Consider the following 15,141-nt stretch of genomic DNA (forward strand, 5'->3'; position numbering starts at 1 on the left):
GCTCCAGGGTCCCAGGTTCGATTCCCGGCTGGGTCACTGTCTGTGTGGAGTCTGCACGTCCTCCCCCTGTGTGCGTGGGTTTCCTCTGGGTGCTCCGGTTTCCTCCCACAGTCCAAAGATGTGCGGGTTAGGTGGATTGGCCATGCTAAATTGCCCGTAGTGTCCTAAAAAGTAAGGTTAAGGGGGGGTTGTTGGGTTACGGGTATAGGGTGGATACGTGGGTTTGAGTAGGGTGATCTTTGCTCGGCACAACATCGAGGGCCGAAGGGCCTGTTCTGTGCTGCACTGTTCTATGTTCTATGAAAGACAATCGATCAAAGTTGTCCTGGTCCCCATCACTGAAGCTACTTTTGAGCACCTGAGTTATTGGTTGACTGTAAAATTCCATCAGCTGTCACTCTGGGCCTCTGGATCACCAGCTCAGTGACATAACCACGACAACATCGTCACCTTCTGGACTGGTTGTTTCTGTGAAGGAAGAAAGACTTGTGTTTATGAGGCTCCTTTCACAAAAACTCAGGGGACTGGATTCTCCGCACCCCGACGCCAAAATCGCGTTCGGCGACGGGGCGGAGAATCCAGTTTCCCGCACGAAATTGGGACGGGCGCCGGTTCAGCGATTCTCCATTCCCCATAAAGCGGCGTATTCAGGGAGTCTGCCGCGTCGATTGTCCACTGCCTCATGCCATTGCCTGAGGCCCACCCTGCAATTCTCCGTCCTCGATCGGTCGAATTCCCGACGGCCTGGATCACCCATAGTTCCACCGTCCGTGATACCCGCGTGGCGGGTGCGCACTCAGTCCGGGGTCACCATGGTCGGGGGAGGGTCGATCAGAGGGAAGGGGGGGGCTTCATTCGGGACTGAGGACTATGTGGGCGGGCAGTCTGGGTCGGGCAAGCTGCCGATCAGGGGCACTATCTCCGCAGTCCAGCTCCGCAGTCTGAGTCTGCCATGGAGCACGGCGTGGCCGCTGGAGGCCACCGTTGTGCCCATGCGCGGCCTCTGACCCGGAAGTGCGGGTGGGCTGTATCAGCAGCTGGAGCTGCGAGTTCCACAACAGCTGCCTGCTAGCCCCCTGCAAGACGGTGAATCTGTGGCATTTTGACATCAATTTTCCTGGCGTAAAAGACCACAGTTTTCACGACGGCATTGGGACTTAGCCCCAAAAACGGAGAAAATAGCCCAGGATATCCCAAAGTGCTCTACAGCCAGATAAATCCATCTGGAGTGCAGACATTCTTGTGATGCGGGAAATGTGACAGCCGGTTTTGCACAAAGCAAGATCCCACGAGATAAATGAGCAGACAATGTGCATAGGTGGAGATGATTGATGGGTAAATGGGGCCAGGATGCTATTCTTCTTCAAGTCATGCCATGTGATTGTTTACACCTACCAGAACATAGTCAGACATGACGATATTTCATCACCCTACTTGTATCTCCAACACCAAAGCTCAACCCTGGGACTGCATACAATTATCACCTTCAATGAATGATCTGCACAAGTTTATGATTTGAGTGTTGAACTTGCAATCTTCTGACTCAAGAACAATCACGTGCCCATTGAGCCAATGATAACACAGCATTGCTAGGATCCCATAGAATCCCGACAGTGCAGAAGGAGGCCATTCGGCTTATCGAGTCTGCAAGAGCACCCTACCGAAGCTCACTCCCCTACCCTATCCCTGTAACCCACCTAACCTGCACATCGTTGGACACGAAGTGGCATTTTATCATTGCTCATTCCACCTAACCTGCACGTCTTTAGACTGTGGGAGGAAACCGGAGCACCCGGAGGAAACCCACGCAGACACGTGGAGAAAGTGCAAACTCCACACAGGCGGTCACCAAAGGTCGGAATCGAACCAAAGTCCCTGGCACTGTGTGGCAGCAGTGCTAAACGCTGTGCCACCATGCCACTCCATGCCGTCCCGGATGAGAACCCAATTATTTGCAATTTGTAAAATTGTGTGGAAAGGATACTTTTCCTAGGAATGATAACACGGGCCAATAGGTATCTTTTATGTTAAAACCAGCTTTAACTTAAACACAAAATCAATCACATTAGCAACAAGGTCTGCAGTTAACAGTTAAAACAGTTTTTAAATAAAAGGAAAAACTTTAACTTACTCCCTACACCTGCAACTATATATATTCAAATTAAGTGAACCAATATATTTCAAACACCACTGATAAATAAAGTTAACAACCAGGTTTACGTGTTTTTCTCTGTGCCTAGATCTTGGAGAGAACCTTTCAGGAGTCAACTCAGCATACTTCTATTCAACTAAAATCCCATGGCAAACTGAAACTACAGATAGACCTATCTCCACCCCTTATTACATTATTTCTACTCTAAGTATAAGGCATTCTACTGTCTCCCACAAGATGGTGCATGATCTGGTTAGCCAAGACCCTAGCACAACCCTCCATAAATTATCTACACCCCAGAGATCCTCCAAAATCCAAAATATGTTCCATTAGCCCGTTATCTGTAAACAGGTGAATGGTTAAAATCAAAGATAACCTTACTTTTACAACCCCTTGATCACAGCTGTAACACACATACCATCTGTCTGCATTTTATACCTGTTTTTTTAATAACTGCAACAAATATAAAATATAACAATATCTGACATTTATCACAGTGTTTATTTTCAGGATTGATTCTGGTCAGGTGGTTTTTATTAACCATCCCAATGTGCCTTCAGAAAGTGGTGGCGGGTGGGACTACAACAGTTTTCATGTTAATAGTCCAGTACTGAGGTGGGCAATGGAATTCCCAGGAGATGTACCCAGCAACAATGGAGGAATACACATTTATATACTTGCATTTGAGGCGGTGTACAGCAAAGGTTCTGTAAATTAGTCCCTGGGGTGAAGGGGTTGTTCTATGATGAGAGGCTACAGAAACTGTGCCTAGATTCTCTGGTGTTAACGAGAATGGGAGCTCACCTCACTGAAACGTAACTGATTCTGAAGGGGTTTGATAGGGTGGACACAGAGAGATTGTTTCTCCCTGATCGGGGAATCGAAAACACGGGGAGCACTATCTCAGGATAAGGGATCAATCATTTAGGACTGAGATGAGGAGAAATTACTTCTCTCTCGGGGTTGTGAATCTTTGGAATTCTCTAACCCAGAGAGTTGTGGGTGCTCCATCATTGAATACCTAAGTCTGAGACAGGCACATTTTTGGTCTCTCGGGGATTCAAGGGATATGGGGAGCGAGCGGAAAGTGGAGTTGAAGCACGAGATCGGCCATAATCGTATTGAATGGCACAGCATGCTCGATGGGCTGAATGGTCTACTTCTGCTCCCAATTTTTATGTTCTTGTGGTCTACCTAAGTGAGAGACATGGAAGGGAACCTAGAAGTAACAATGTTCCTATCATAATAATCTTTATTACTGTCACAAGTAGGCTTACATTAACATGGCAATGAATTTACTGTGAAAATCCCCGAGTCGCCACACTCCGGCGCCTGCTCGGGTATACTGAGGAAGAATTCAGAATGTCCAACTCTCATTGAAGGGTGGAGCAGACTCGATGGGCCGAATGGCCTACTTCTGCCCCTGTGTCTTATGGCCTTACACCAATCATTTTCAACCGCTCACTAACATGCATATTCCAAGCTCATGTTCTGACACAATCTACTCCAAAGCCACAATCTCCCCGGATATCCTTCCCTCCTGTCCTGGAAGCTCTCCCTCCTGATTGCTGGTCCTTGCAGTGTACTAACCCGCGGCATTTCCCGATTGTCGTGCGGCCATCCCCAAGCGAATCCTCCTTACAGACGTCTACCATAGGCAATCCTGCCTAGCAGCTGGCCCAGCCATCCTATCATAGAATTCCTACAGTGCACAAGGAGGCCATTCAGCCCATCGAGTCTGCACCCACCCTCTGAAAGAGCACCCTACCCAGGTACACTCCCCCGCCCTATCCCTGTAACAGCACTTAACCTACTTATCCAAGGGGCAATTCTAGCGTGGCCAGCCTACCAAATCTGAACGTCTGTGGAGGAAACCCACGCAGACACGGGGAGAACATGCAGACTCCGCACAGACAGTGACCCAAGCCGGGAGTCAAACTTGGGTCCCTGGTGCTGTGGAGCAACAGTGCTAACCACTGTGCTACTGTGTCGCCATTGGCAATACTTTTTTTTATAAATTTAGTGTACCCAATTATTTTTTCCAATTAAGGGGCAATTTAACTTGGCCAATGCACCTACCCTGCACATCTTTGGATTGTGGGGGGGGTGAAACCCACGCAGACACGGGGAGAATGTGCAAACTCCACACGGACAGTGACCCAGAGCCGGGAATCGAACCCGAGTCCTCAGCGCCGTAGGCAGCAATGCTAACCACTGCGCTACCGTGCCTCCCCGCCATTGGAAATATATCAGCCCTTCCTTCACTGTCGCTGGGGCAAAATCCGGGCACTCCCTCCCGAACAGCCCCGTGGGTGTACCGACGCCTACCGGGACTGGAGCGGTTCAAGAAGGCAGCTCACCTCCCATCTTCAGAAGGGCAATTAGAGATGGGCAATAAATGTCCCTCTTGGCGGTGATGGTTGTGGGGAAGGAACTATTGTGAAAGTTAGCTTGCCAGGTTGCTGCTGTATACCTATTAAATTATACATACCCCAGCAGTGATTTCTGAAAGTCACCACTTTGGGAAATCAATAGAATTTGACAGGCGATTCCTCGGGCAAAATCATGCATCTTTAGGGAAGTTAAGTGGCTCTTCTGACAGCTGAGAAACAAAATTAGTCTCAGCCTCAAAGGGGATGAGGTCGCATGATTACTGGCATACTTGAGGAGGAAGAAGGAAAATGAAATCCAGCCACAGAACAAACAAATTGTCTCTGTTGTGCACCGAGTAAGTGGTGAAAAAGTACAGGGAAAGTGTTCGAGACCAAGAGTGGGCTTGATTCCGTGCTGGCGGAGAGCAGAATAATGACAATGAATCATTGGTATTGCAACATCTGAAAGTAGCAAACAAGCCATTACAGAACAGGAGGGACAAAAGGTACAAAAGTGCCAGGACTCCAGCTGTAAATCAAAATAATTGTCTTCCCATAAATAAAAATAGTATAGGAGCAGACTACAAAGTGCACGAGTTAACACCTTTAAAGGAGCCAAATGTATATGAATAGTCCTTTGGCAGGACGGAACCTGTTTTTGCCGGGTGGAGATGTCGAAACTGTTCATCATGCCCTGATCAGGACATTCGCAAGAGTACCAAACGCAAAGGGAACGACAATTTATACTGCTGGGGAGGAGAGTGCTGATTGGTTGACAAGTGGGAAGGCACGGTGGCGCGGTGGTTAGCGCTGCTGCCTCACGGCACCAGGGTCCCACTGTCTGTGCGGAGTCTGCACTTTCTCCCCGTGTCTGCATGGGTTTCCTCCGGGTGCTCCGGTTTCCTCCCAGTCCAAAGATGTGCAGGTTAGGTGGATTGGTTGTGCTAAATATGTCCATTGTGTCCAGGGATGTGTAGTTTAGGTGGGGTTACAGGGAATGGGGGGGGGGGGGGGGTCAGTGGGCCTAGATAGGGTGCTCTTTCAGAGGATCGGTGCAGAGGCCTCCTTCTGTGGAGTAGGAATTCTATGGTCCTAAGGACTCTGATTGGTCGAGGCACTGCCATGCGGAATGCACCAGTTAACCGATGACTGACAGTTAACTGCCAAGCTTGTTTAAATTCAAAGCAGGCAGGTTGACTCTGAATGATCAAGGCATTGCTCTACCAATCAGAGTCCACTTGCCAACCAATTAGCCGGATTGGTCCGTCACACCGGAGAGAATTACCTCTTGCTCTTCGTCTAAACAGTGCCTGTGGTATTTTGTTAAACGTCTACATACATGTGGTTCAACACCTCAACCAAAAGGTGTGACAATGCAGCACCACCTCAGTACTGCACTGGGAATGTCTGCCTGGATTTTGGGCACCGATACTTTTCCATTTCATTCTCTTTCTTAGATTCATTCATGCCTGTTGCAATGGAAACTTTCCACCTTACTATATTCTCCCATGTCTGTATGATCACCTCCAACACGGGGGCAGCACGGTAGCATTGTGGATAGCACAATCGCTTCACAGCTCCAGGGTCCCAGGTTCGATTCCCAGCTTGGGTCGCTGTCTGTGTGGAGTCTGCACATCCTCCCCGTGTGTGCGTGGGTTTCCTCCGGGTGCTCCGGTTTCCTCCCACAGTCCAAAGATGTGCGGGTTAGGTGGATTGGCCATGATAAATTGCCTGTAGTGACCAAGATTGCCCTTAGTGTTGGGTGGGGTTACTGAGTTATGGGGATAGGGTGGAGGTGCTGACCTTGGGTAGGGGGTAGGGTGCTCTTTCCAGGTGCCGGTGCAGACTCGATGGGCCGAATGGCCTCCTTCTGCACTGTAAATTCTATGTAAAATAAACCCACAAAGCTACATCAATGCTCTCCTCGGCTACTCTAAAGCACACTGTCACCTTCCAAATGCTTACAGCTAACTGTGAATTTCACCCGTACCTCTTATTTATCAGCACAAAAGGTTCTCCAGCTGAAAATGTATCATTCACAACAGGATGAACTGAAACCTACTTGGATCTCGATACAGCCCTGGCTCAGTTAGTAATACCTGCCTCTGAGTCTCCCAGCTCACGTCCCATTCCAGCACTTTAGCCCCCAAAAAAAATCAAGGCTGACTCTCCAGTCCGGTACAGAAGGGATGTTTTTCTTTAATGAGACTTTTATCCAAGGCTCCAACTGCCCTCTCGGGTGGATGTAAAAGGATCCCGTGGCCACTATTTCAAAGAAGAGTCAGGGAGATCTCTCCGGTGTCCTGGCCCATGTTCATCTCTCAATCAACGTCACAAATAAACTGATTGCCATGTCTTTATCACATTGCTGTTTGTGGGATCTTGCTGTGCATATGTTGGCCGCTGTGCTTCCTACATTACACCAGTGACTACCCAATCAAGGAGTACTTAATTGTATGTAATGCAATTTGAGACGTCCGCTGTCGTGAAAAGAGCTATACAAATGAAAATGAAATTAAATGAAAATCGCTTATTGTCACGAGTAGGCTTCAATGAAGTTACTCTGAAAAGCCCCTAGTCGCCACATTCCGGCGCCTGTCCGGGGTGGCTGGTACGGGAATCGAACCGTGCTGCTGGCCTGCCTTGGTCTGCTTTAAAAGCCAGCGATTTAGCTGAATGAGCTAAACCAGCCTAAACCAAATGCAACACTTTCTATCGTTTGAAGTTGGAATGTTTGAAAGCATTGTTTGCAAGCCCCCCCCCCCCCCCCACCCCCTAACCACCCAGACTAGTACCTCAATCCCACCGCTTTCATTCCCTCTGCCACCTTGGCTATGCTCATAGATGCAGAACCGTGGCCCACTGACTGACAGACAAACAGAGCCTCCCCAAACCCACTCTCCCAATTCTGTACCATCTCCTTCCTCCTCTAGCCCCCGTTTGCACTGACTGCTAGAACGCTGGTCCCACTTTGTCAATGTCTTCTTCTTAAGAAGTCTTACAACACCAGGTTAAAGTCCAACAGGTTTGTTTCGAATCACGAGCTTTTGGAGCGTAGCTCCTTCACCAGGCGAGTGAACCCGAGGAAGGAGCTACGCTCCGAAAGCTAGTGATTCCAAACAAACCTGTTGGACTTTAACCTGGTTGTTGTAAGACTTCTTACTGTGCTCACCCCAGTCCAACGCTGGCATCTCCACACAATGTTTTCCGAGTCAGCCCTGCTCTTTGTAGTTTTCTCAGGATCCCATGGAACGTACTCGGTCACACCAAGCCTTGCACTCCCACCACCCACCCATGCTTAGTAGGCTTCTGGCCATCACCCACCCCCCATCCCCCCGATCCCCCACACAGTCACCCAACAATGCTGCCCTACATGTCCCCTCTGCACACCACCTGCGGAGTGGGTACAACATTACTGAGCTTGATTATGTCCTCAGCCAACATTCATGGAAGTCAGGGTGGCTGATATCAATCTGAGTGAACCCTTGCTCTCTGGTCCACGCGTGCAGTATGTCCCTACTCTCAGGGCAGGGATCAGTAAACTCAATCTATAAATCAACGTCAAATTGAGTTGCCCATGGGCAGTGATCCAGCACTGGTCCAGACAGTACCAGTCACTCCTTGTGTGATTAATTAAAGCAAATGCAATCGCTTTTCTGCAAATGACAAGAGACTTTAAAAATCTGTAATATTAAAAGAAGAAAAAAACATGTTATGGCATCTCATAACTTTATTTTTTCATGCATTCGTATTTTCTTAATTGTACAGTTGAAGGATAAATAAGGAGAAACCGTTTGCGCTGTCAGACGGTCAGGGAAGCGGACGGCACAGACTTAAGATAATTGGCAAAATCCCAGAGAGGGAGAGGAGAGTGTTTTTCTTGCATAATGCGTTGTTATGATCTGGAATGCTAGGTATGAAATTGCGACAGAGGCAGATTCAGTAGTAACCTACAAAAGGGAGTTTGCAGGGTTATGGGGAAGAGGGGGAGAGTGGGATTAATTGGATGGCTCTTTCAGAGTGAGTACAGGGGGCGGGATTCTGTGATCCTGAGGCTAAGTGTTGACACCGTCGGAAACGCCGTCGACGGCATCAACACGGCCTCAGGATCAGCAATTCTGGCCCCTACAGGGGGCCAGCACGGCACTGGAGTGGATCACGCCGCTCCAGCTGCTGATCCCGGCGTGAACTGGGTGCCGCGGGTGTAGTGATCTCTATATGTGCAGGTACACAAGGGGTTAATGTGTAATCAGTAGCACCACATGATCACCAGAGGGCCGGACCTACAGGGGTATAAAAGGCAGCCACATTGTGTCTCTCGCTCTCTCTTGGGTGCACTGTGACCAAGGCAATAGCAGACTAGTTCAGATGGCCAGTGGAGTTACGTATAGTTACCGTAGTTAGATCTTGTTAACCTTATCACTCGTATCAAAGTTAAAGTAAAGAACTCGGCTGGGTCACTGTCTGTGCGGAGTCTGCACGTCCTCCCCGTGTGTGCGTGGGTTTCCTCCGGGTGCTCCGGTTTCCTCCCACAGTCCAAAGATGTGCGGGTTAGGTGGATTGGCCATGCTAAATTGCCCGGAGTGTCCTAAAAAGTAAGGTTAAGGGGGGGAGGGTTGTTGGGTTACGGGTATAGGGTGGATACGTGGGTTTGAGTAGGGTGATCATTGCTTGGCACAACATCGAGGGCCGAAGGGCCTGTTCTGTGCTGTACTGTTCTATGTTCTATGTTCATGCAATTATTGTTATAGTTACTCAATAAACCTTTTGTTACTACTGGACGAGTTTGAATCTTCTTCATTGAGATTCAGAAGACCTCATTACTAACCAAGGTTTGAGTAGCACATGTTACCTGCCACACAGGTAACAAAACAGCGGGGACCGCGCATGCGCAGTGGCTCCCTTCAACGCGCCGGCCCCGACGTAACATGGCGCAGGGCCACAGGGACCGGCGTGGAAGAAAGGAGGCCCCCAGCCAGAGAGGCAGGCCCGCCGATTGGTGGGCCCCAATCGCGGGCCAGGCCACATCGGAAGCCCCCCTCGGGGTCGGACTCCCCCTGCCCCCACACAAGCCGCCCCCGGACCCTTCGATGCCGGGGTTTTTTTACGACGGCCGTTCGGCCCACCCCAGAGAATCACGTCCCGGTGACGGGGCGGCGTGGCGCGATTCGCGCTGGTCGCGGGGATTCTCCGGCCCGGCCCCCGGGCTGAGAGAATCCCACCCAGGCTTCATTCTAAGTTGTATCATTCTATGATTCTATGAATTTTCTCGCTTGTGTGAAACCACACTGGCTGGCTCCCACCCAATTTTATGGAAACCTGACCATGTTTTGTATGTATCAGGGGCTGGATTCTCGGATTTGAAAGCTAAGGGCTGACGCCGGAGTGGGTAGAGTGGTATTTTACGCCCGGAAAAAACGCCGGAAGAGCTGCACCGATCCTCCGTCTGGTGGGGGGGGGGGGGGGGGGGGGGTGCAGCAGGTACGGAGCATAGAGCCCCCGGCTCTCGCTGCCGATACGGCCGGAGAATTGCCGGGTCCATGGCAACGCATTGGCACGGCGGCGGCCTACCGCCGAGCAACATGGTGCTGGCTGCGTGCATACCCGGCCTGCCAAAATTAGCCCCCCTGTAATCAGCCTCGCCACCCCCCGGAACATCCACCACCAATGCCCCCAGCCCCCGCCAAAGACCCCCCCCCCCCGCCCGCAGAATGGCCCCCCCCCTCCCCCCCCCCCGACTGAGGTGGCGCTGGACTCAGTCCGCAGCCGCCACGTCGGGTTCACGGGAAAAAAAGGACAAGTGTTCCACGCCGTCGGGAACTCGGCCCATCGGGGGCGGAGCATCGGGGGAGGGTCTCAGGTAACGTCCTGAGGCCGTCCCGATGGTGTGCGGCACACTCTTTGAGTACGCCGTTTCCGAGGGGGCGGAGCATCGCGAAAGCGACGCCGCCCTCAATTTCGGCGCAAACGGCGATTCTCCGGCCGATAGCCACACGCGATTTCGGCAAAAGCAGAATCCCGCCCCAGGTATTTCTCCTCTTCTTAACGAATAAGCATCATCATTGAGGATAGGATAAGCTATCATTTTTGTTTCTGAGCCCCGTGGTGGTCATTCTGGCAGCCTGCCACCCGCCAAGTCAGTGGTTTACGCCCTGTTGGTCTCTGTTAAGCGTTTTCTGGTGTGGCCCAGGCGACGCACGCTGGCACGGCAGCCCCGGTGGGGCTGAGACGGTGATTGATTCACTGGCCTCTGTGTTCCCCGGGTCCTCTTCTTCGCCGTTTGTTTCTGGTCGCCTGTTCCAATGCCCTCCCCCTCAGTCAGCCTCCAAAGGTCATGGCCATCTCCCATTGGTCAGTGCCAATGTCTGCCATCTTTATATCTCGCTTGCCGCCGTCCTTGTAGTGAAGATATGGATAGCCAGGAGGTGGCAGCATTGTTTCATCTCCTTATTTAAGAGAGGCTATAAATGCACCGGAAGCAGGTCAGAGAATGTTCACTCAATTCGTACCTGGGATGAAGGGGTTATCACAGAGGAAAGGTTGGACAGGCTGGGCCTGTATCCATTGGAGGTTTGAAGATTGAGAGGTGATCTTATTAAAGTTATAAGATCCTGAGGGGACTTGACAGGGTCAATGCTGAGAGAATGTTTCCCCGCGTGGGAGAGACTAGAACTAGACGACTCAGAGACTTTCGGCCACCATCTGTATCTGCCAGAATCATACATGGAGAAACTTTGCACTGCACGATTCAAACTCGGAATCTCATTGAGAATCTCGATTGGCTTTCGTCAGCCTAGCATTCAGACCAGCCAGTTACTGTTGCATTTTATTAGGAAGAAAATGTCATGCATCTACGTAGCGCCCCTCACGAGGATATGCCAAAGTGCTTTACAGCCAATGAAGGGCCTTTGAAGTATAGCCACTGGTGTAGTGCAGGAAATGTGGCAGTCAGTTTGTACACAGCAAGATCCCACAAACAGCAACATTACTTTTCAGAAGGCCGGTTGTGAAGCACAAAACAGGAACCAGTCTTTGCACACATTTAGAATAAATTTATTGTGGGCAAATGCACTACAATCATGTATCTCCGAAACTCAAATGTCAGTTCCAGTCTGTTCCTATGGACCGGAGCCCAAATAAATTCCTAGTTAATGTCCACCACCGATATCCAACTTGGTGATGTTGATGAAGGGATGAATATTGGCCGCCACGGAGAACTCCCCGAGTCTTCTGGTCCTCTGGCATGGTGGCACAGTGGTCAGCACTGCTGCCTCACAGGCCAGGGACTCGGGTTCAATTCCGACCTTGGGTGACTGTCTGTGGAGTTCGCACTTTCTCCCCGTGTCTGCGTGGGTTTCCTACGGGTGCTCTGATTTCCTCCCACAGTCCAAAGATGTGCCGGTAAGATTTGATTGGCCATGATTTTTTAAAATGCCCTTAGTGTCCAAAGATGTGCAGGTTAGATGGGGTTACAGGGATAGGCTGGGGGATTGGGCCTAGATGCCCGCTTGGGTCACTGTGTGGAGTCTGCACGTTCTCCCTGTGTCTGCGTGGGTTTCCTCCGGGCGCTCCGGTTTCTCCCACAAGTCCCGAAAGATATGCTGTTAGGTGGATTGCACATTCTGAATTCTCCCTCTGTGTACCCGAACAGGCACCGGAATGTGGCGACTAGGGACTTTTCACAGTAACCTCATTGCAGTGAAGCCTACTTGTGACAATAATTAAGATTATTATAGATCTTTCAGAGAGACGGTGCAGACTCAATGGGCTGAATGGCCTCCTTCAGCGCTGTAGGGATTCTATGGATCATGCCATGGGACCTTTTAAATCCACCTGCCAGACCAAACAGTCTCAACTGAAAGACAGCACCTCCGACAGTGCGGCACTCACTCAGTACCGCACTGAGCTTCAGCCTGGCATTTGAAACGGTAGTTGAACGCAGAGGTGAGGCTGCCACCTACTGAGCCATCGCTGATACCATACACTGTGCAATAGGTCTACTGCCATAGGAAAATCACATCATTCTGTCTTATTCATAATAACATGTTGTCTGCTTCTCTCTCCTTATAGATCAAAACAACATTTCCTTGCAATTATATGATAATAATCATCTTTATTAGTGTCACAAGTAGGTTACATTAACACTGCAATGAAGTTACTGGGAAAAGCCCCTAGTCGCCACACTCCGGCTCCTGTGTGGGTACACAGAGGGAGAATTCAGAATGTCCAATTCACCCAACAAGCACGTCTTCCCGGACTTGTGGGAGGAAACCGGAGCACCCGGAGGAAACCCACGCAGACACGGGGAGAAGGTGCAGACTCCGCACAGTGACCCAAGCTGGGAATCGAACCTGGGACCCTGCCGCTGTGAAGCAACAGTGCTAACACTCTGCTGCCGTGCCATCCCATGGAGTTGTTAAATAGTGAGGATATTCTTAATGCTTGGGTATTAATAAAAGCAAAACAACATAAATATCTCTATTGCTGAAAGTATTATTGTGACATACTAGAAATCGAATCACATTGGCTGAAGTGAGGGTGACTCTGAAGTGAGGCTCGCAGTCGACTCGGGTGACGGAGATGTGCTGAGCAGACGTACAGAAGGTGGCTCTACTCCGAGGAAATCGAATTTAGGCATTTTTAACCGAAAATAGCCGACCAGAACCGAGGCGAAAAGCATCCAGTCGCCACTGTCTTCAATCTACAAACAAAGGTAAACTATTAACCGAAATGCCGAATAACTGGCGCAGCAGAGGCCGCAAGGAAACGAGAGACAACAGGAGCCTGGATATGAATATATTAGTACATTGGGGCAGATCTGGCCAAGGGTTGGGCTGAATTCAACAGAGCAGAGGCGATGGGGTGAAGTTTAGGAATATTCTACCCAATCAAGCTCTGGGTAACCTTCCAGGGGCAATGGGCACTATTTTACGGCGCCTGCATGCGGACGTGTTTGTCCAAAGGGACGGGCTGAGAGACAATTTGCGTGGGACTGCACCGCCTCGTTCTGAAACCGAAAACAAAGGCACAGGAAGGAGGGCAGCAGGGCGCAAAGGGAAACCCCGGAGTGCAGGGGCTCACCCACATGGCGTACACACATGGCGGCCATGTTGGGTGGCCCCGGGACAAAGAATACCCCGGAGCTCAGGGGCCCGGCCTCATGGGGAGAACAGTGACAGTGGCCATTTTGGGTGGCCCCCTAACAAAGGGATACCCCAGAGCGCAGGGGCGCATCCACCAGGTAAGTATGGTTGATCCCGCAGGAAGGGAGGGGGACAGAAACTCCCCATCAGAATAGTCATCTGGAACATCCAGTGAAAATATCAGAGTCTTCGGCCACATGAGAAGTACGAACGCCGAAATAGTCGTCCTCCAAGAGACACACCTGAGGGAGGAGGAATGACTGCGAATAAGAAAGGGCTGGGTGGGACAGACCTACCATTCTTGCTGTGGGACGAGGGCTAAGGGGGCAGCCATACTGCTTAATAAGAGGATGGTGTTTCCGACGACGAAGACGGTTACGGCCCCAGGGGGACGGTACATCATGGTCAGCTAGGGTCCTGGAAGGGGCACCAGTGGTCCTTGTTAACGCATACGCGTTAGATTATTGCCTATATGAAATGAAAAATGAAAATCGCTTATTGTCACAAGTAGGCTTCAAATTAAATTACTGTGAAAAGCCCCTTGTCGCCACATTCCGGTGCCTGTTCGGGGAGGCCGGTCCGGGAATTGAACCCGTGCTGCTGGCCTGCCTTGGACTGCTTTCAAAGCCAGCTAGTTTGCCCTGTGCTAAACCATCCCCTATAAAGCACGAAGAGACAAGAGTAGAGAGGACAGGGAGGCAAGAGCTCACACGGAGTTTATAAAGAAAACGATGACGGAAATCCCCAACATAGACACAAACCGCCTCATCACGGGAGGGGACTTGATCTGTACAGGACCCACAGACAGACAGGTCCAACCCCAAAACAGGGAAGACCTCTAACATGGCGAAAGAACTCAGGACAATAATGGAGCAGATGAGGACAGTGGGCTCATGGACGTTCACACCCCCAGGGGAGAAGTTCTTCTTCTCCCAGGCACATAAGCTTTTTACACGCATAGACTTCTTTGTGGTGGGGAAAACGGTGCTTCCAGGGATAGTAAGAGCAGAATATTCCGCAATCGTGCTCTCCGACCAAACTCCACACTACCTGGATGTGAGGTTGGAGATGGGCTGTGCCCAGTGCTCCCCATGGAAGTCGAGCGTAGCCCTCCCGGCCAACGAGGCTTTCTGTGAGTAAATGTCACGAGCTATAGATTGGAATAGCACCAATGACCAGAATGGGGAGGTCTCACCCTCCACGTTCTGGGAGGGGCTGAAGGCTTTGATCAGGGGTGAGATTATTGTCTATAAAGCACGTAGAGACAGAGAAGAGAGGACAGCTAGGCAGCAGCTGGTCGACTCCATACTGGAGATAGACCAACGATATTCCATGGCCCCGACCGTAGAGCTTCTGGCGGAGAGGAAAAAGCTACAAATCGACTTTGCCCCATTAGAACTGGGAGAAGTTATGGAGAGCATCAACCCCATGCAGGCGGGGAAGGCCCCGGGACAGGATGGATTCCTGGTAGACT

This window comes from Scyliorhinus canicula, chromosome 8 (genome assembly GCF_902713615.1).
Source record: "Scyliorhinus canicula chromosome 8, sScyCan1.1, whole genome shotgun sequence".
NCBI lineage: Eukaryota > Metazoa > Chordata > Chondrichthyes > Carcharhiniformes > Scyliorhinidae > Scyliorhinus > Scyliorhinus canicula.